Source organism: Protopterus annectens, chromosome 2.part2, assembly GCF_019279795.1.
Source record: "Protopterus annectens isolate FY-2018-M chromosome 2.part2, PAN1.0, whole genome shotgun sequence".
Taxonomy (NCBI): domain Eukaryota; kingdom Metazoa; phylum Chordata; order Ceratodontiformes; family Protopteridae; genus Protopterus; species Protopterus annectens.
The window spans coordinates 1,036,975,101-1,036,996,503 of record NC_056730.1 but is presented as its reverse complement, the minus strand read 5'-3'; positions in this window follow the sequence as shown (position 1 = coordinate 1,036,996,503).

Sequence of the window (21,403 nt, the reverse complement as noted above, 5' to 3'; positions counted from 1 at the left end):
CATGTGGCAGACATCAATGGGATTCCCCTGCCTACTGACCCATTTGTACAACACTGTTGTGCTAGTACTGCAAGGCACATGTAGCTGTTAAGGAGAGGAGTGTAAATGGCTACATGTTATGTCCAATGCAGCAGTGGCCACATCTGACTATGGCAATAGGAGTGGAGGTGGTTGTGAAGGCTGTCATGGAATTTTTAACTAAAGGTGTACTAACACACAAACAATGCTATCCTCAGTAATGCACATGTACACATGTCACTACTGTGGTGTATTGCTGCAGTTGGTCATAGCTGTGTATCTGGCTGTTGCCCATGGAGGGACTGGATGTGTAGGGGGTGTGTGTACATTGGTATCATGCCACCTGCCATGTGCCAGCAGGCAATATATCGACAGGCACCATGTTGGTAACTGGCAGGGTGAGAGTGGCATGCATCAGCCAATCCTCTGGGTGTCTTCTACACATAGCCACCAAGGTGATCCAGTTGACATGTATGCAACATGTCTTATAACACATGGTTAGTGTCTGTGATGGAGACCTGTACCCAAGCATGTTCTAACACACAAACAATGCTATTCTCAGTAATTCACATGTACGCATGTCACTACTGTGGTGTCTGTGATGGAGACCTGTACCCAAGCATGTTCAGTTGACTGTGGTAGTGTAGTGTAGGTACCTGTGGCATGTGGCTCATACAGTGTGATGTCTCCTATATGTGACAGGTAGTACACAGCTGGCCACACATGTCAGTGTCAATCAAGCATAGGTTGTCTGTGAATATCCCAGCTGGAGACCTGCCATCTGCACATCTGTAGAGGGACTGCAGACACCAGTTTGGTGAGTAGCTATGCAGTAGGATGAATGTGTCAACAGATGGATGTTTGATAACAATTAGTATGCCATTACTACATGTTGTAAGCCCTCACTAACATGTGCTGTACTGACGGTTACATTACACATGTCTGGTTATTATCCAGTAGGAGATATGTATGTTGACATAGCCCACACACCAGGAACATAACAGTGAGCCCTCAGAGTGCAGCTACACCCACAGTTGTGCTTGTTGTCAGTAGTAATGTTAGCACTGCACCCTTCCTTGGGACAGCACTGTTGACAGTAGTAATGCCATGTTATACTGCATGCCTGTGTGACAGTATGTACCCTGGGTTGCTACCGCTGCATGTCACACATTCACACAGATAACAGTACTGTGCAGGCCTCACATACTTGTGTGTTCCAGACATGACACTCAATACCTTTTGCTACAGTAATGACAGCAGACAGACACATGCACTGTACATGGCAATACATACACATATTACAGATGTCATTTCCCAGGGTTTGACATAGCCTTGTATGTGATCCAGAGAAAGCCTCTGTGTAGACAATATGCCACAGAGTATAGCTGGAGGATGTCTAGACAGTCAGCATAGGCCATCTGTTTGATGCCTGTTATTCTTATAGTGAGGTATTTCCACTGCCTTCCCAGCTGTTGCAGCTGTCTTGTGAGGTACATACCAAACAGGGCATTGTACTCTATACAGGGTGTAATGAGGGATGAGTACAGTGGGACAATTACCCCCTTTTTTCTGGATGTAAAGCCCTCAGTAATGAGGTGTGTCACATAGAAGAATTATCTTACTGTTGTGGCTATGTGGATAATGAAGGTGAGACCACTGTCCACCTGTGTCCCTATGTCTGTCAACACAATTTCAGTGTTTAGTGTACTGACACCTATGTGGTAATTCATGGGTACATGGTATGTCCAAAGGGGATAACTATATGTTATTTGGCATTAAGCTTGAGCCCATGGCTCTGTCACCAAGCATCTGTTTCTGTAAAGCCATGTCGTAGAATATCCACATAATTTGGCGATCTAATAATGGCTCCTAGTTTGCAGTCATCTGTGAACTTTGTTAACCTGAGTTCCATAGTGTTGGCCTGTACTTCTGGGAAGTAGATGCCAAACAAGAGATGTGCCGGGACCGACCCTGATGTACTCCAATTGTCAGTTCTCTAGAGCAGGGATTGGACATGGATACATTTACAGTCTGGGTTCCATTAGTAAGTCAGTTGGCAACCCATCGAGCGACACAGGTGTTTATGGCCAGCTTCACATGTTTAACTATGTCTCTAGAGTGGGCAATGTTGTCGAAGGTCTTGGTGAAGTCCAGATAGGCTGTGTGTGCCTCCTTACCCTCCTCCACAGCTCTAGAGACCAAATCAATGTAGTCAAACAGGTTCAGGAGACAAGATTGGCCCTGCATGAGCCCAACCAGGGTGGGGTCCAGTGTTCTCTGGTTGCCAATGTCTTTGTTAATAAGTTGCATTATAATGCATTCAATGCCCTTGCAGATCTGGCTCATCAGACTGATGGAATAGTAGTTCCCAGGATCTAAGGTGGATTACCCCTTTTGGAATGTGATAACTGTAGCTGTGCACCACTCAGTGGGATAGAAGCCTGAGGTGAGGCTATGATTACACATGGCACTTAAGTGAGATGCAGGGTTATGTAGTAGTTCATGTACTACACAGCCTAGGATGTCATCTGGTCCCATGGATGCTGTATTCCTAGCAGTGGAGATGGCAGTTTCCACCTGTGTGGCCATGATTACTGGCATTTGACAACCTTTTGTTACTGAGATGTGCCCTTTAGGGGGTGAGGGAGGCTGAATGTTGCACTAAATCGGTCTGCCCATATATTAGAACACTCCTTTGAATCAGTATATTTAATGCCAATCTGTTGTAGCACAGAGCAGTTCTGAGCATTGCCGTATAGATCCTGGACATAACTATAGAGTGCCTTGAGGTTGTCTTTGGAATCTATGGCAATTATATTTATGTAACAAGCTGTGGTGGATTTCGAGGGATAGCAGTTTCTTACTGAGGTTGGTAAGGGAGCAGTTTGCATTTTGGGATTATCCTTTTAACTACAACAGTCTTCCTTCTGTTGTATAGACTGTTCATGGCATTGGAGCACAAGACTGGTTTCCTTGTTTGGAGGACAGTGTTATGGTTCTATGTGGGATGGCACAATTCATGCACGAATGGATGTGCCCATACAGTGCCTTAGTGTAGGATTCACCAGTTGCACTTTCAGCTTCATCTCCATGGGTGCCATGAGGTTTGTCACTTCTGACTTGAGTAGCATGGTGTTGGCTTTGCAGAGGGTATTCATGGAGGATCCTTACTGGTGGGTGGGGGTGGGATGTGGATGTCAATGGTGATTACCTAATGGTTAGACCTGACCTATGAGGGGTGGCCACTAGTGTGGGGCATCTGACACCCATGCTGGTAATGACCAGGTCTAGGATATTGGAAACCTTGGTTGGACAATGGATTAGTTGATCCAGGGTGTTGAAATGTATGAGTTCCCAGAACCGTTGGTGAAGGGTGGTGGTACACGAGTTGTTTTCCCAGTTAATGGCAGAGTATTTGGAATCACCCAGAATTATGGTGTTTGATTGTATCTTAATATTGCCCAGTATATTTATAATGGTGTAGTGAGAACCTTGGACCATGAAGGGGGATCAATAGGCAGCTACAATTTTGATTGCCGTCTTACATAGTGTTAGTTGCATCTGGTGATTCTCAGATGCATTGTGTTTGACACTAGGCTGGAGGTGTGAATGACCTTGGTGAATATGGACACTCCTCTGCCTGTAGTGTTGTGGTCTTGGTTTGTGGCCCGATGTGTGATAAGGGTTGTAGGCAGGTATTATAGGTGTGCTGTCTGGAGCATTGCACCAGGTCCCAGTTACTGCACTGATATCGATGTTCTCCATTTGCAGGTGTGGCTCAAGAGAGTGCCTGTTTAGGTTTAGACTTCTAACATTGAGTCACATTACTGTCAGTTTTGCATGCTTGTATCTGTTGCAGTGGTGGTTTTGTCCTTTGAACCTTGCCTAGATAAGGCGCTATGGGAGTGCCAAGAGCTGTAGCCAGTAACCTGAATCCCAGGGGCAACACGTGCAGACTGTCTCTGCCAGAACATTATGGTTTGTACATCATGTCACTCCAGACAGATAACGGATCCCCTTTGAATGACATCAGACGCTGGGCCACCTGCTGAAGTCAGTCCTGTGTATATGTATATGTGTGGTATTTATATATATATATCTATATATATATATCTATATATATATATATATATATATATATATATATATATATATATGTACATATATATCCCCATATATGTATGTGGGGGTCCCCTTGACTTGATCGACATGCCAAAATACCGATGCTCAGAAGACCGACTTGAGAAGACCGACGAGAGAGATGATCGACAATGTGAAATCCCGACAGCCAAAACACCGACATGGGCAACGTGTGAGCGCGAGTCGGTAAGTGTGCGATAGTGAGGGATTTAGCATTAGGGATCGGACAGGTAAGTGTGAGATAGTGAGGGATTTAGGGTTAGGGTGTGGGAAAGGTGAGTGTGCGGTAGTGTCAGACTTAGGGTGCGGGTAAGGTAAGTGTGCGATAGTGACAGAGTTTAGGTTTAAGGGCGGGTTAAGTGAGTTAGGGTTAGGGTGCAGGTAGGGTAAGTGTGCGATAGTGACGGACTTTAGGTTTAGTGGTGGGTTAAGTGAGTTAGGGTTAGGGTGCGGGTAGGGTAAGTGTGCGGTAGTGTCGGATCTTAGGGTTAGGGTTTGGGTTACAGTTAGTGCATGTATAGTTGTGTATAATGTGTAGTTTATATTTTGTGTGTCGGTGTTTTGGGTGTCGGTGTTATGGTGTGCGGTTTTGTGAGTTGTCGGTTTTGTGCGTTTTCGGTCTTTTGGTGTCGGTGTTTTGGGTGTCGGGTCTGTGGCGTGTCGGTGTTGTGATAGGGATCCGTATGTGGATATGTATATGGCCATACATGTATGTAGATATGTATATGTGTATATATCTACATAGATATGTAGATGTATGTGCACACATATCTGTTTACCATATGTCCGGAACATGGAGTAGTGTCCTACCTCAGTACCAATAGTCCCAACACCATAGTGCAAGGGGATATCACTGATGTATTGCGGGTATATATGTAGACTGTTTCCACTGTCATAGGGGTGTCTTAACAGACATGTTGGGTGTGGGAGGTCGCATCTGCTGTAGACATGTGCTCTGTTGCCTATGGACAGACATCCTAGGGGCAGCATAGTACGGATCCACTGCTAGCACAGTAATGATCCTCTGGACTACAGCAGGGATATGACCACTATATGTGGACAGTGTGGCACTCTGTGGTCAGTCCAGAACTGTACACATGTCCCCTTCATGCGAGACATGTGGACCACACCTCCTAATGTGGATGTTACTAGCCATGTACATGGGTATATCACGACAATACTGGGGTACATATGCCCACACAGTGTATGCGTACAAGTCTGTCCAGACATATAATACCTGGTGCTGCTGAGTTCACATGGCCACATACTACCCAGCAGAGAATGACATACATCTGTACAGCATACCATAGCTTTGTCATAAATACACAACAGCTATGCTGGCCTGGCAGCAGTATGTCCTGCAAATAACTGGGCATAATAGCACACTAGGTATTTACAGTAGGCTGCTAGGCATGTCACAAAGCACTGGGCAAACTACAGACAGACTGACACAACTCTGGAATACATATTGTATGGGGGAATGCACATGCACCTGTGATTATAGTGGGCTCGACACGCAGGTCACAGCACAGCACAGCAGGCACCTGTGAGAAAATGCATACTCACATACAATGGCAACACAGCCACAGCCGGATATGATACACAAGCTTAACACTGGAGCAGCATGTAACATCAGATAGAACAGGATGGAGAACAATGGCATCTACCACAGTCAGTACAGAGCCCATGTTAAGTGCAATACACATACAGTCATCAATCATCCTAACCCAGGGTCTGCAACCTGCGGATCTGGAGCCACATGTGTCTCTTCAACCCTGCAGTAGTGGGTCCTTGTACCTCTGTGGATTAATGGATACACTGCCGCACAACACACACACACACACACACACACACACACACACACACACACACAGACACACACACACAGTGACCCAGCAATCCCAACACAGGAACACAAGTATGGACATATGTTAGGTATTGTTCTTATACACTTAGTTGCATTATATGTAGTATAACTATATATGAACTGTATTTGCTCTGCTGTCTTCATTGTAGGAGTCAGATAGCTGTTGTGCCTCCTGATGACATTAGTTCAGTGGGTTAGGGGTCAGGAATGGTTCTTTGGATAGTGAAGGCCACATACTCCTGCCATACATACACAGACAACAGTACTGTACACACAAACACAGAATGTCCAGGTAATGTCCTCAGAAAGAGCCCCTACTACACACAACATGTCCAGCAGTCTATCTGACTGGCTGATGATTACAGTTATGCATTGTTATGTGACAGATACCACCCACAGTGTTAACCCAGGTCTTTTCCCCCTAGGAATTGCATGCAGACTGTATTTAGAGGCCACTGGGCTATACATCTGCATGACATACTGTGGATAGTTTGTTATGCTGTGGCCACGTCAGTCTTTTCTGTTGGATTACCTGAAGGTCTTGGCATGGACACCAACAGATGTGATGCTTTCGGACATTTGTAATAAAGGATATGTTTGAGTGTTGCATTACTCTGTTTGTATGTATGTCAAAGCATAATCAGCTACATGACATGGCATATACAACTGTAATAGTACACAACTGTACCTTTCCTATGTATACCAACCTGTGTGTTGTGTTAGATCAATTGACTTCTCTGTGGGTATATGCATCAGGCAACACTTGTCTGTGGTATGGGTGACTCATACAATGTCTACTGGCTGTTCAGTATGCTGTGCACCCTCTGATTATGTATCTTCCTAGACATATCTCTGTGTGTGTCTGTGTAGTTACATATATATCTATACATATGTATATATATATATATATATATATATATATATATATATATATATATATATATATATATATATATATCTGCATATGAGTATATGCATGTATGTGTCTGTGTATGGGTATCATAGGACTGTTCATTGCTTACACATTGTGCATTCATTATGGTAGCCGGACTGCACTGTATGACATGTTATCAATACCAGCCTGACATAATACAGGTGGAACGGCTTACTGTTAACATCTTGTGGCCATGTATTGTCAGGTCCTGGTTATGGCATTTACGACAGTTGGTATTGTATTGCGGGGGGGGGTATCAATACGTGTAAGACATATGTTGCTTGAGTCCCCTCACCCCCATTAACGGTGCCTGTGTTCATATATGTCTTTGTTATGTTCTCTATGATATCTATAGATATATATCTGTATACACGCATACACACACACACACACACACACACACACACACACATATATATATATATATATATATATATATATATATATATATATATATATATATATATATATGTATAATGAGAGAGAGAGAGAGAGAGAAAGAGAGAGAGAGACATATGTGTGTATATATATATATATATATATATATATATATATATATATATATATATATATATATATACATATTTATTTATTTATTTAATTTATTTACATTTGTTGACCGGGAGTGTCCGACTGGATGTAGGTCCATTTTCAGCGGAGGCCCAGGGAGAAAAGCTCCACAGTTAAAATAAACAGACAGTAGATTCATTGGATTACATAGTGATTAACAATTTGATTAACATAGCAATTAATTACAAATGTATTTACAGATGAAGAACATAGTACATCAGTAGACAACTAGAATCTTTACCTGCGAAGTACATAAGAGACAAGGTGATGTACCACTAAGTCATACCAGATATAATTAATTTTGATGTTTTCAGAATATATATATATATATATATATATATATATATATATATGTGTATATATATATATATATATATATATATATATATATATATATATATATATATATATATATATATATGTACACACACACATACATCTAGATGTTAAAGTACATTTTCTGTATTGTTGAATGATTGTGCTGGATGACATGTTTCTGAAGCCATCAGATGCATGTGTATCTGTCATGGCTTAGTGGTAATTCACATTGTCTATGTTGTGTAGGGTTCGAGCTTTGCAGACACTGTTTAATTTGTCGCTGGGAAGAACACGGGCCATTGGGTACAGAGTGGTTAAGGCAATTTAAAGGAGTTCTAAGCGGGTGTGCGGCGGTTTGCACGGAGCTAAGCACTGCTAACTTCCGGTTACAGTGTCATACACTCAGTTGGCTTCTATATTGCTTAACCTGTGTAGGCAGTGCTTACCCCCATGCAAACCCACTTACAACTGCTCAAAAGTGCCTTAATCACACTGTATCCAACAGGCCGTGTTCTGCCCAGCAACAAATTAAACAGCTCCTGCAGGCCTCAAACCCCAAATTCTGATGTTTTCAGAAACATATCTTCCAGTCCAGTCATGCAACAGTACAGAGAATGTATACCAACATCTAGATATATATCTGTATACATATATTAATATCTAAACAGATACAATATATCTATATGTGTAGATATATATATTTCTGAAACATATACATATATATCAATATATATGAACATATATACATGCAAATGCCTACATCAACACATATATGTGTCTATACCTATATGTCTACATATACACAGCAAGTTACATATGTGTATGCAGATATATATCTATGTAGGTATATACGGACATAGTTATATATATGTTAGCATATATATATATATATATATATATATATATATATATATATATATATATATATATATATATATATATACAGGTATATATGGCCATACATCTGTAGATAGCAATGGCAGATTAACAAACGACACATATATGTCCTCATGCACCGTTAATGGGGTTGAGCGGCCCCACACTATACATCTGGTATGAATAGGCACCCCCCCACAGCCAAACACATCCACCCGGCAATACACTACCAAGTGTTGCAGATCCAATAACCAGGACCTGAGACAACATGGGCACACGATGTTACCAGTACTACATCCCACCTCTATGATGTCAGGCTGGTATTGGTAACATATCATGCAGTACAGTTTGCCTCCCGGAAATGGCGGCCATGGTGGTGCAGTGGTTAGCATTGCCACTTCAGAGCAAAAGATTGTCTGGTTCGATTCTCGGCTGGGGTTCCTTTTATGTGGAGTCTGCATGTCCCCACCTGTGGTCATGTGGGTTTCCTACGGGTGCTCCGGTTTCCTCCCACATCCCAAAGACATGCTGTAGGTGGATTGGACACTCTAAATCGGCCCTAGGTGTGAGTGTGTGCGTGTGCCTTCTGTGGAAGGTTGGGTGCCAGGCTGGCAACTCGACACTGTAAAACTCCACTGCCAATCATAAGCAGACATGTGATCTGCTGTGGCAACCCCTAACCGGGAAAAGCCAAAAGAAGAAGTTAGATATACATGTGACTTCACATACACATGCAGTTATATGTACAGTAAGATACATAAGTAGAAGGTGCACACAATATGGAACAGCCACTGTGCATACAGTTAACCCCTGAACGTCTGGACACTGTATGGGCCACCCATACAAATGACAATCGTTGCCTGCAACATATACCCACAGAGAGGTCATAGGCAAAACACCACCCACAGGTTTGCAGACATGGAAACCTTTAACCATGTACTATTACAGTTCTAGATGCCATGTCATATAGCTGTTCAGACACTGACAACCATATAAACAGAGTAATGCAACTGTGAACCATTTACAGTAATACACTAGTCTGGAAAGGTTCACAACTGTTGCTGCTTAGGCCAAGCCCTTCACATTGTACAATACTGAAGATAATCTGGGCCACAGGATACCAAACAATCAACAGTATGTAATGGAGGTGTGTAGTTCAGCAGCCTCTATCTACACACTGTACAAGCTCAGTAGGTGGTAAAGACATCATGTGACCACATGGGTAGTAACTGTTACATAACAAGTCATAACTGACACCATCACAAGCACATTGACAAACAGAACAGTTTGTATGGCAGGCAGCAGTAGGCCTGCATTAACCAGATCCACGTCAGTAATATATATATATATATATAGATGAAGTATATTGTACTGTACATCCAGATACCTTAAGGCAGCTCATCCCTGATACCCCCACATTTTGTAACAGCCTAGTTCATTTATGGTGCTCTCCCCCCAGACTCAGTAATTCAGGGCCATATACCACTGTTACATACATTGGCCTCTGGAGTGCATACGGGCACAAATGTATTGTGTAGAGGATGCCCACACATATATGGCTCCAGCCACTCCGTATGTGTGGGGGATACAACAGCAGTGGACTGACAGCAGCAATGGCAGTGTGATATACTCACAGTCCACTGCAGAACCACCACCGACAGCATGACATATGTGCAAAGCTTGGTATGTAGGTGATGGCCAGAGGCTGGAATACAGGCACATATGTGGACAACTGTTCCCATACACTAAGCAAGGTGCTAGTGTTACAGGATAGTCCGTAACATACCCTTAGTCAGGGAATTGAGGTTAGGAACAGAAATGGATGTAGCCATGTACCGATAGCACTCAACACACACACTGCCAGTGTAATATTTGACACAGGGCCTGTGTGGGGGACAGACAAGACATGATAGGCATAGCCCTGGAGGGCAAGAAGATAGGCCCACAGTTATGAGCTATGCAGACAGACTGCATTCCATGGTAAACTAGTATGTACACACACATACACACTCTGTAACACCAGTACTATACAAAGCATAACACAACTCTACTCGCAGTCTGTCTTTAGTTCCTGATCCGGCGAAAAATATGTGACTGCCCTGAGTATGCCAGTTCTCTTCTAAGAGGTATTCCTACCTGCTGTCAGTAACACTGCTACACACACACAGGACGGATGTCCATCACACAGGAAATGTAAAGGGACCACGCACACATGATGTGGGGATTTTTAGTGTGTGGTTGTCATGACAGTGGTAATTGGGAGTAGTACACATGTAATCATATAAATCTGGCTATCTGGATAAGTATATGTACATATATTTCCACCATATGTCCTGGACATGGAGTGTAGCCCAATCTCAGCCCCTATGATCCCAATGTTGTAGTTGAAGGGGATGTCAGGTAAGTATAGCAGGTATACTAGTAGACAATTGCTACTGTCATTGGGATTGTATTCACAGATATGGTGTGTGTGGGAGGTCACATCTGCTTATAACATGTATGCCATTGGCTACTGACAGACATCCTAAGGACATCATTGTACAGTACCGCTGCTAGCACATAATGCTGCTGTGGACTACAGCAGAGATGTTGGCCAATATATGTGGAAAGTCTGACACACTCTGTATAGTCCAGAGGTATACACATATGCCCTTAGTGATAAAACTGTGCACCATGCCTGACAATATGCATGTAGACGGCCATGTAGATGGGTATAACACATAATGACTGGTATATATTTGCCACCATAGGTTATGCATTCACACACCCCTGTCTGGTCTGACACATAATGACCACTGGTACAGAGGTGCCATGGCCACATACTACCCACTAGATATTGACATAACTCTGCACAGCATCCCACTGCTCTGACATACATGACTGTTAAGGGAGGCCCAGCAGCAGTACATCTGCCAAGTATCTGCACATAACATCTCACTGGGTAAGTACGCCAAGCTGCTAGGCATGTAACAATGCACTGTGCAGGCTGCAGGCAGACTGGTTTAACACTGGCTTACATCTCTTATGGAGGACTGCACATGTACCTGCATATAAAACAGGCTCAACAGGCATGTCACAGCACAGGGTAAGATACACCTGTGTAAAAGTGCATAACCACAACCAATGTGAACACAGCCACAGCCACATATGGTTAGCTAGCATGATATTCGACACCATCCTCATATGTGCCACTCACAGACTGACCCTACATATACTGGCCTACTACACAGTTTGGTCTTATGGTTGTCTATGGTATGGGATATGTGTGTGTATGGCACTACAAACATGTAAGCCAATACAGTAACATACAGTGGAGCAGCATGTGACATCAGATAGGATGAGACCTAGAACAATGACATCTACCACAGCTGTACACATGCTAAGGTATGTATTAACAATACACACACTGGCGACATTCACCATAGGTACACAGACCTCAGTACTGTACAAACATCTACAGAGTGTCCAGGTAATGTCATGAAATGTAACCCCTACTGTACATAACATGTGTAGCAGTCATATATATCACTGGCTTGTTATCAGATATGATGACACTAATTATGGTGTACAGCACATATGCACCACTTCATGCAAGACATATGTACAAAGGTCGATAGAGGTGTGGCTGGAAGCACATACACAGGGTCAATATTGACATGTTGCTGTGATAACCGCATACATTTACTGTTGTAACAGGCTTTGTTGCAACATATGTCCTATGAGGGATGTGACATCAGTGACTATCATGGCTTTCACCATCTACAGACTGCAATTCTCACACTACCTTCTGCAGTCTACAGATAGATGCCCCGTGGGTGACACATGAAACCAAAGACACAACACTGGCCAGTCTGCAGATGACCCTGCAGATGGGGATTCTTCATAAACATGGAACTGACATGGCAGATATTGAGACATGTACTACAGCCATAGCCACACAAACACTGTTAAACCAACATTAATCCAAAAGCAGTATTGCAGCACTTACAGTCTGTAGTCAGGTCAGGCACATCCCTCTCCCATGTGTTGCCCTCTTTCCACAGTGTATGTTGTTAGAGGTAAACCCCAATCCATCTGAGATGCTGTTTGCCAAATGACAGATCTAGTTCCTGATCACAGTGGATGAAAAGGGCCAACACCACCATGATGTTCTTAGATATTGGAGTGTGTTTCCATGCAATTGGCTCTGGGAATGTTACTACAGCTGTTTCACATGCAATAAGCTAGGGAAGGGCTGCAATTCATGCAGAGGCCATCAGCTGATCATGAGCATCACTTAAAACACACATGCTGCTGCCTAAGCAAAGCAGGTGTAGGTCTCCACATCCACCAGAGAGGGGGATGGAGAGGTAGACAGAGGCAAAGACATGTCAGGGAGGGGTGGGAGAGTAAAACTGAAGCATGTTTGTGTCACACACCTACAAGCACAGGGTATCAAACCCCTGACAACTATGTAGTGCTATTATAGTTTGATGCAGTTATTGGATGAGCCACATTGGTCACCTGCTGTGGTGCACTCAGAGCATATATGTGATAGTGAGTGACATCTGCAACAGGGATACAGCAGCTATATGGTAGGTGACATACACATGCTTGTCCGCATGAACAGGTGCCAGCATCAACACAGCCACACTCTCACAGGGACACACACACACATTGACACACTTGGCAGGGCCAGGAGTACAACTCATCAATAGTGAGACTGCCACATCACATCACTGTGCAGGTATCACATGCACCACACAGGTCATATGGGGTTGTATGGGAAAAGGGTATGGGGAGGTGTCTGATATCAGACAGCATGCTGCAGTATGCCCATGGGGGTTGTAGGGAGTGTGGATGTGAACATACGCAGCATACAACACACACACAAACACACAGGGTGCCAGTACTGACATGCATGGATGCATGTCTGCACAGGTGTATGGTGTTCGACTGTGCCAGATGGCTGTACAAGGTTAGGCAATGGGTGTACCTTGGCATCAGGCCACATGATGATGGTCTGTATTGTGGCTCAGGGATGGTGTCTGCACTTGTCCACACAGGTGGGTATTTTATCCCCCATCCAGTCACCTGGGTGACTATTGTGCATGGCCAATGCTGTGCATCACTTGCCATGTATGTGTTCCTTAGTCCATGACATGGACGGTGTCTGTGATGTGCACACCTCCCACATGCATGTACAGTGACATGTGGAACTGTACCTGGGGTGTCTGGCCTATGTTGTGAATGCAGATTATCATCACATGTGCCAGTCCTGCCCACCTGTGGTGGGAACTGGTAATGGCCAGCAGGTTTACCCTGCACCTACATTGAGAGCATGCTAACAGCATTCCCTGATGTCAGTGGCATCTGTCCATACAGGGCATGTTGTCAGGTATGGTATGTCTGTTGTGGGCCACATGTGATGGCACCACAGTTGGTGTAGGTGTCCATTGGGGAGCATGGGGGCAGTGCACTGTCTGCACGTATGTGCATATTGGACAGATGGACAGGGTTACATGCCCTCTGTAGCCCACTGCTGTCACTCTATAGTTACTATCAGTGGACAATATGCAGTGTACTACCCACATATTGGCTGTTGCATAGGCACATGCATGTGTGTGTGTGTGTGTGTGTGTGTGTGTGTGTGTGTGTGTGTGTGTGTGTGTGTGTGTGTGTGTGTGTGTGTGTGTGTGTGTGTGTGTGAGACATGGGTTGAAAGTGTGCTCTGGGTAATACTGGGGTTGCTAACTGTGATTGCCTGGCCTTGCTGTCACATATATGGGTATGGCTTTGCACCCCAGACTCTCAGCCATTTCACATCTGTTATCCCTGTATGGTAGACATTGTGATATATAGTAGGGCCACCATATAAGAAATATGCAAAACCCACTTCACATTGGCCACAGGTGTCACACAGTCACAACCACCTCTACACAGGATACAGATTACAAACACACATACATGCACATGCACACCTGTCATGTCCAGGAGTACAACCCCTATCTAACTAGTTTATTACACTGCAGCACTACGCAACTATAGTATGCGCCATGGACATCACTGGCATACTCTTTCCCCAAAAGTGTATTTCACAATGATTGACATCAGCAGGATTGACAAATTAGGGCATTTGAAATATACTGTGAGTGACTAGCCTACAATGCATTCCTCCCTACACAGACAGGGGCACACACAAAACATCCACAACCGACATGTGTGGGTATAGAACACCTAACAGAGGTTTATATCACACTACAGCATGGAGCTGTTATAGAACACACCACAGGGCTTACTAGAGAGCTCTTTCCCCAAAGGTGTATTTCACAATGAATGACATCAGCAGGATTGCCAAAGTAGGGCATTTGAAATGTACTGGGAGTGATTAGTCTAAAATGCATTACTTCCTACACAGACAGTGACACACACAATACATCCAGAACTCCATGGGTGGGGATGGAACCCTACTACAGTTCTAATGCACACTACAGCAGTATACAGTTACAGGATGTGCTACAGAGATTACTGGGCTAAAACTCTCCCAAATGTGTATTTCTAGGTGGGTGACATCAGCAGACTTGCCAAAGATGGGTATATGAATTGTACGGAGTGTGAGTAGGCTACAAGGCATTGTTTTCTACATATTCAGAGACAGACAGACAGACACAAACACAAACACACAGACTCACACACACACTGTTTCCAAGTCTGGGGTTTGACTTCCTACTTAACTGCTTTATCACATTACATCAGTATGTAGTTACGGGATGTGCTATGGAGATTACTGGATAACAGCCTTCCCAGAGGTGCATTTCTAGGTGGGTGACATCAGCAGCCTTGCCAAAGTTGGGTAAATAAATTGTAAGGGGTGTGAGTACTCAAAAAAGGATTGCTCTCTACACAGTCAGACATGTACACAAACAGTCAGCAGGTCTGGGGTAAAAAAACTTCCGCCTAACTCCTTTATCACACTATAGCCATATGCAGTTACAGGATGTGCTACAAAGATTACTAGGCTTCAACAATCCCAGAGGTGTATTTCTAGGTGGGTGACATCAGCAGCCTTGCCAAAGGGGGTATATTAATTGTATTGAGTGTGAGTAGCCTAAAAGGAATTACTCTCTACACCATCAGAGACAGACAGACAAGCATCCAAATGCACAGTTGCCAAGTCTGGGGTTTGATCTCCTACCTAACTACTTTATCACACTACAGCAGTACACAGTTACAGGATGCGCTATGGAGATTACTGGGCTAAAGCTTTCCCAGAGGTGTATTTCTAGGTGGGTGACATAAGCAGCCTTGCCAAAGTTGGGTATATGAATTGTAAGGGGTGAGAGTACCCTAAAAAGCATTGTTTTCTACACAGTCAGCAGATTTGGGGGTTAGAACTCCCACCTAACTCCTTTATTACTCTACAGCCATACACAGTTACAGGATGTGCTACAGAGATTACTGGGCTACAACTGTCCAAGAGGTGTATTTCTAGGTGGGTGACATGAGCAGCCTTGCCAAAGGTGGGTATATGAATTGTATGGAGTGTGAGTAGCCTAAAAGGCATTGCTCTCTACACAGTCAGACACATGTGGACTCATACATGCACAGTGGCCAAGTCTGGGGTTTGGCCTCCTTCCTAACTACTTTATCACACTACAGCCATACACAATTACAGGATGCGCTATGGATATTACTGGGCTACATCCTTCCCAGAGGTGTATTTCTAGTTGGGTGACATCAGCAGCCTTGCCAAAGTTGGGTATATGAATTGTAAGGGGTGTGAGCACTCTAAAAAGCATTGTTCTCTACATAGTCAGGCATGCACACAAACACACACAGTTGACAGGTCTGGAGTTAGAACTCCCATCTAACTCCTTTATCACACTACAGCCACATGCAGTTACAGGACGTGCTACAGAGATTATTGGGTTACAAGTGTCCCAGAGGTGTATTTCTAAGCAAGTGACATCAGCAGCCTTGCCAAAGGTGGGTATATGAATTGTGAGGAGTATGAGTAGCCTAAAAGCCATTCCTCTCTACACAGTCAGAGACAAACAGACAGACACACACACACACACACACACACACACACACACACACACACACACACACACACACACACACACACACACACACACACACACACATAGTTGCCAAGCCTGAGGTTTGACCTCCTACCTTACTATTTTATCACACTACAGCAGTCAGCAGTTATATGACGTGCTACAGAGATTACTGTCCTACAACCTTCCCAGAGGTGTAATTCTAGGTGGGTGACATCAGCAGCCTTGCCAAATGTGGGTATATGAATTGTAAGGAGTGTGAGTAGCATAAAAGGCATTGCTCCCTAGACAATCAGACACACACACAGTTGCCATGTTTGGGGTTAGAACTCCTACCTAACTAGTTTATCACACTACAGCAGTACGCAGTTATGGGACACGCTGCGGAGATTACAGGGCTACAACTCTCCCAAAGGTGTATTTCACATCGGATGACCTCAGCAAGCTTGTCATAGCAGTACTATGGGGTGGGCAGTGTGTGCATGGGCCATAACCCATTCATCTAGGGGTGACACGCCACATGCGGACACAAACGGGACCATATATCACAGGTACATGTATACAGCTACTAGATGACTACTTCCTTGTACAGTCATGTTGCACAGCTGGCACATGTACCACATAGTCTGTGGTGCTGACAGGTACTGGTCGCTAGTATCTGGAGTGAGTGACATCTGCACCTCATGTGTTTGGGGCCCTTTGGCTGTGTGCTGGGTGGGATAGGCCTGGATGGCTCCTTGTCATGTTCACTCTCTTCCACACATCTATGTTCATCTACCTTTGACTTATTATAGTGTGTTGCCCTTACATATATGTCTGTATTCCTATCCACTGTGTGTGCAAGGCATGAGTGGTGCATACTGACAAGTGCCTGCAGTAACAATTGCAACTGCCAGATATGTCTGATCCACTGGTGTTTGCAGACATGGCCTTCATGTCTTAAGTGTGTGAGCATGCCCAGTATGATCTTTCAGCATATTCTTTGCTGACATTGCCTTCATTTCTCTAAGTGTGTGAGCATGCTCAGTAAGGCCATCTGTATTGCATGTGTGGATCAAGTCCAGGTAGTTTGTACTGCAGTGCTGCCCTTTGTGTTGTACACCAACAGGTAGCATGCTGTGTCTGCAGGGTATCCATCGATCATTTGGCATTGACTGTTGCTACATGTCTGCATACTGGGGGGGGTGGGGTGGACACTTGACTATTTCTATGTTTGTACACAGGATTGGGGAGGCACATCTGACTGTTACTATATTTCTATGTAGGAAGGGGGGAGGGAACACCCGACTATTTCTACATTTCTACACAGGAGTGGGGGGCACACATGACTGTTACTATCTGTCTACGTAGGATGGAAGAGCACACCTGACACTTGTATACATTTGCTAGGACTGTACTGGTATGTCAAGTACTCCATTTCAGTCTGTAGTTTTACCTATTGTGCTGGCTAGGGTATACCAGTGTACTACAGTTCTTATCTTTTGATTACCTACATATTATTTTCTGACTTCCTAGCCTTCACAACTGACTTCCCACTACCTGGCCTGCTGTAGTCTGTCTGTGTAGGCCTGGGGGGGGGGGGTTACCCATAGCCCTCATTCAGAGGCCATAGTTCAGCATTTGTTTGTGTTTGTCTACACCTGTCCTGCTGGCTGTGACTGTTGTTGGGTATGGGACCACCCATCCTGACTGGCATGTGTGAGTCTCTTATCTTGTGGGTGTCCAAGTATTGAGGGTGGTGCTGCAGGGCTGCCTATGTTGGATGCACATAGTACACTCCATACACATGGTTAGGCATAGGTAGTGTAATGTTTGGCATCCCTTTTACTGTATGTGCGAGTCAGAGAGAGGTGCTATTCCCTATGTCCCTCCCATGCAGAGTATGTGCTATGTGTTGCCTCTTTGCCAGGGCCAGGGCATACGGGCACTCCTCCTTCTGCCTACTGGGGCAGGCTCAGGTTGTTTCTCCTCTGAGTCACTCTGTGCCTGTGCAGGCCTTGGCAATGGTGGGGGGCTGTGTGGCCCTGTCCCATGCTGCTCCTGCTGCTGCTGTTTCCACAGGATCATATTGTGTAGCATAGCACATACAAGGATGATTTGGGTACATGTAGTTGGTGAGTACTGCAAGGCTCCACTGGATGTGTCCAGGCACCAGAACCGTGACTTGAGCATCCCAAACACATGCTCTATTGTGATTCTTGTTTGTGCATGTGCCTCATTATGGAGTTCTTGTTCATGTGTGTGTGCATTTCTGATGGGTGTCATCAGCCCCAGCTCCAGTGGGTATCCAGCATCCCCCACTAGGTGACCATGTGGGATGTCCCCATTGGCAAATTTCTGGTACAGCTATGTCAGATGCCAGATGTGGGAATCGTGATAGCTTCCAGGGCAGCCAGCACACACTTTCATTATTATGCCCTGGGCATCGCACATGACCTGGCAGTTGATGGAGGGGGAGATATTGCGGTTGATGTAGACCCTACCTTGCTCACCGGGTGGTGCATTGATGCATATGTGTGTGCAGTGTATTGCACCCACTACCTCAGGGTATTCTGCTATTTGGTGGAAGAGATGCATATTGCTGGTCAACGCTTCATGGGTGATGGGGAAATATAGGTGCTCACTGACATGTGCCTTGACATGGCATCCAGGAACTGGTGGAGTACCCTGGATGCTGATGCCTGTGAAATCCCCATCATATCCCCAGTTGGCCTTTGGAAGGTACCTGTAGCTAGTATTCTTAGGCCTACACATACCTTTTTTGTCCACTGGGATGGGTTCCCCTCTGTTAGTTCTGTGTGTGAGGCATGGCCAGCACAGCTCCACAATTTGCTGTAGGAGGTCCCTGTCCACCCTATAGCGCTCCACTATCTCCAGCTCATGTAGCCCTTGGTAGGTTACACTGGGTCTGTAGACTCTTCTCCATCTCCTCGCTGTGGGTTGGTCGGTAGTATTCACATCCTCACCACCCTCAACCTCTTCCACAAGTTGTAGGATAGCTAATGCAGCCCCTAACATTTTGCTGTTGTGGTGTTAAAAGTTCCCCACTTGTTTACACCGGTGGTGTAGAGTGTGGGAAAAAACAGAGGGGTAGGTGTTTGCATAGTTTATAGTAGTGTTCTGGGCTGGGCTGGCCTGCTGCCTGTGTAACTGGCTGGTTCAGATGTAACTCACCTGGCAGCTAAGCTAGTACCCCTTGATTACCTTCCTACTGCTGTTTTTCCTTCCCATTCCCCTTCTGTTTAAGCACGGGGGCACGCTGCACAATCGGAGTACTCCAATGTGCTTTCTGCTGCTATTTCCTGGTTTAACTTCCTTTTTCTTCCTGTAAATCCTGGTGCGCAGCATGCACACCCGCTTACACTTTGTCAAAAGTGCTAGGCAGATTTAGACACATCCCCAAGCTTAGCTGTGCTAAGCTAGGAGCAAACCTGAGCCACAGGGCTGCAATCCACTTACAGTATGCCTGACACATGCACCCATGATGTCACCTACCTCCTAGTCTTGCACTTGGCTATTTATGCTCTTACACTGTTGGGACCTGCCTCACATGCTGGAGAAAACTGGGATTCACTGTCCTTCCCCTCATTTGCATAGGATTGTCTGCTAATGCATATTTACATGTCACACTGAGCCTCTTCCCTTAGCAGTCACTATTCACTGGCCAGGTTGTCTTTTGCCTGCCATTGACTTGCATGGCAGAATACTGATTTTAGTTAGAATGCTTGTTTTGGGTTTAATTTCTTATTTTCCCACCGATCCTGTTTGCGCACCGCTGCCCTATGCTTAAACAGCCGTGATTGACGGAAATAAAATAAAAGTTGTATTTTTTATGTTTTGCATTGTTTGCAATGCCAATGGGCTTATACTTGGTCATTGGCTTGCTTCCTCAATGATATGCAGCCTTTATTTGGAGCTGTCATGTCTCCATTTTGGATTTCGCAGAATCGTACTCGGTTACTAACCGATTACATTTTTGTTAATTACGCTAGTCCTGCACAGCCGGATTCCAGCTTCCTGGATAGCAGATTTACCTCCTTTGCATGGTTTTCACCTGCAAATGGGGTAATTTGCATATGGGGGCTGGGAACGTGTAGGACTAGTGCAAGTACGCTTGTGCACGTCAAACGAGCACGTATGTGGAACACTCGGACACTATATTGCCAACATTACCTCATACACTAATCCTGCATGTCGTGCAAGCTTTTAAGAATCTGGAGGTAAGTCCAATACCATATTGTAGCAAGCTATAGGTCACTCTGTATGTCCCTAGACATCCATAGCTCATACCTAGACCTACTAGAGATGTGCCCCATTAAACCAAATACTCTATTTTAGGAGATTGTAACTACTTCTCTGTAGACTGGAAAATATACACTACTTAATATTCCTAGGCACATCAATTCCTGGACTTTATTAACACAAATACCTTTGACCAGATAGTGTGTACATCCACCAGAGGTTCAAACATACTAGACCTGGCACTCATCAATATGGAAGATCTCTGGACCCCCAACAGTATCATGTCCTCACTGGTGAGATCAGACCACAAAGCTGTGTCCTTTGAAATAAAAATCAACTCAGTAACCCATGCAGACCCTGTAACAGTTAGGAACTTTTCCAAAGCAAACTACATCC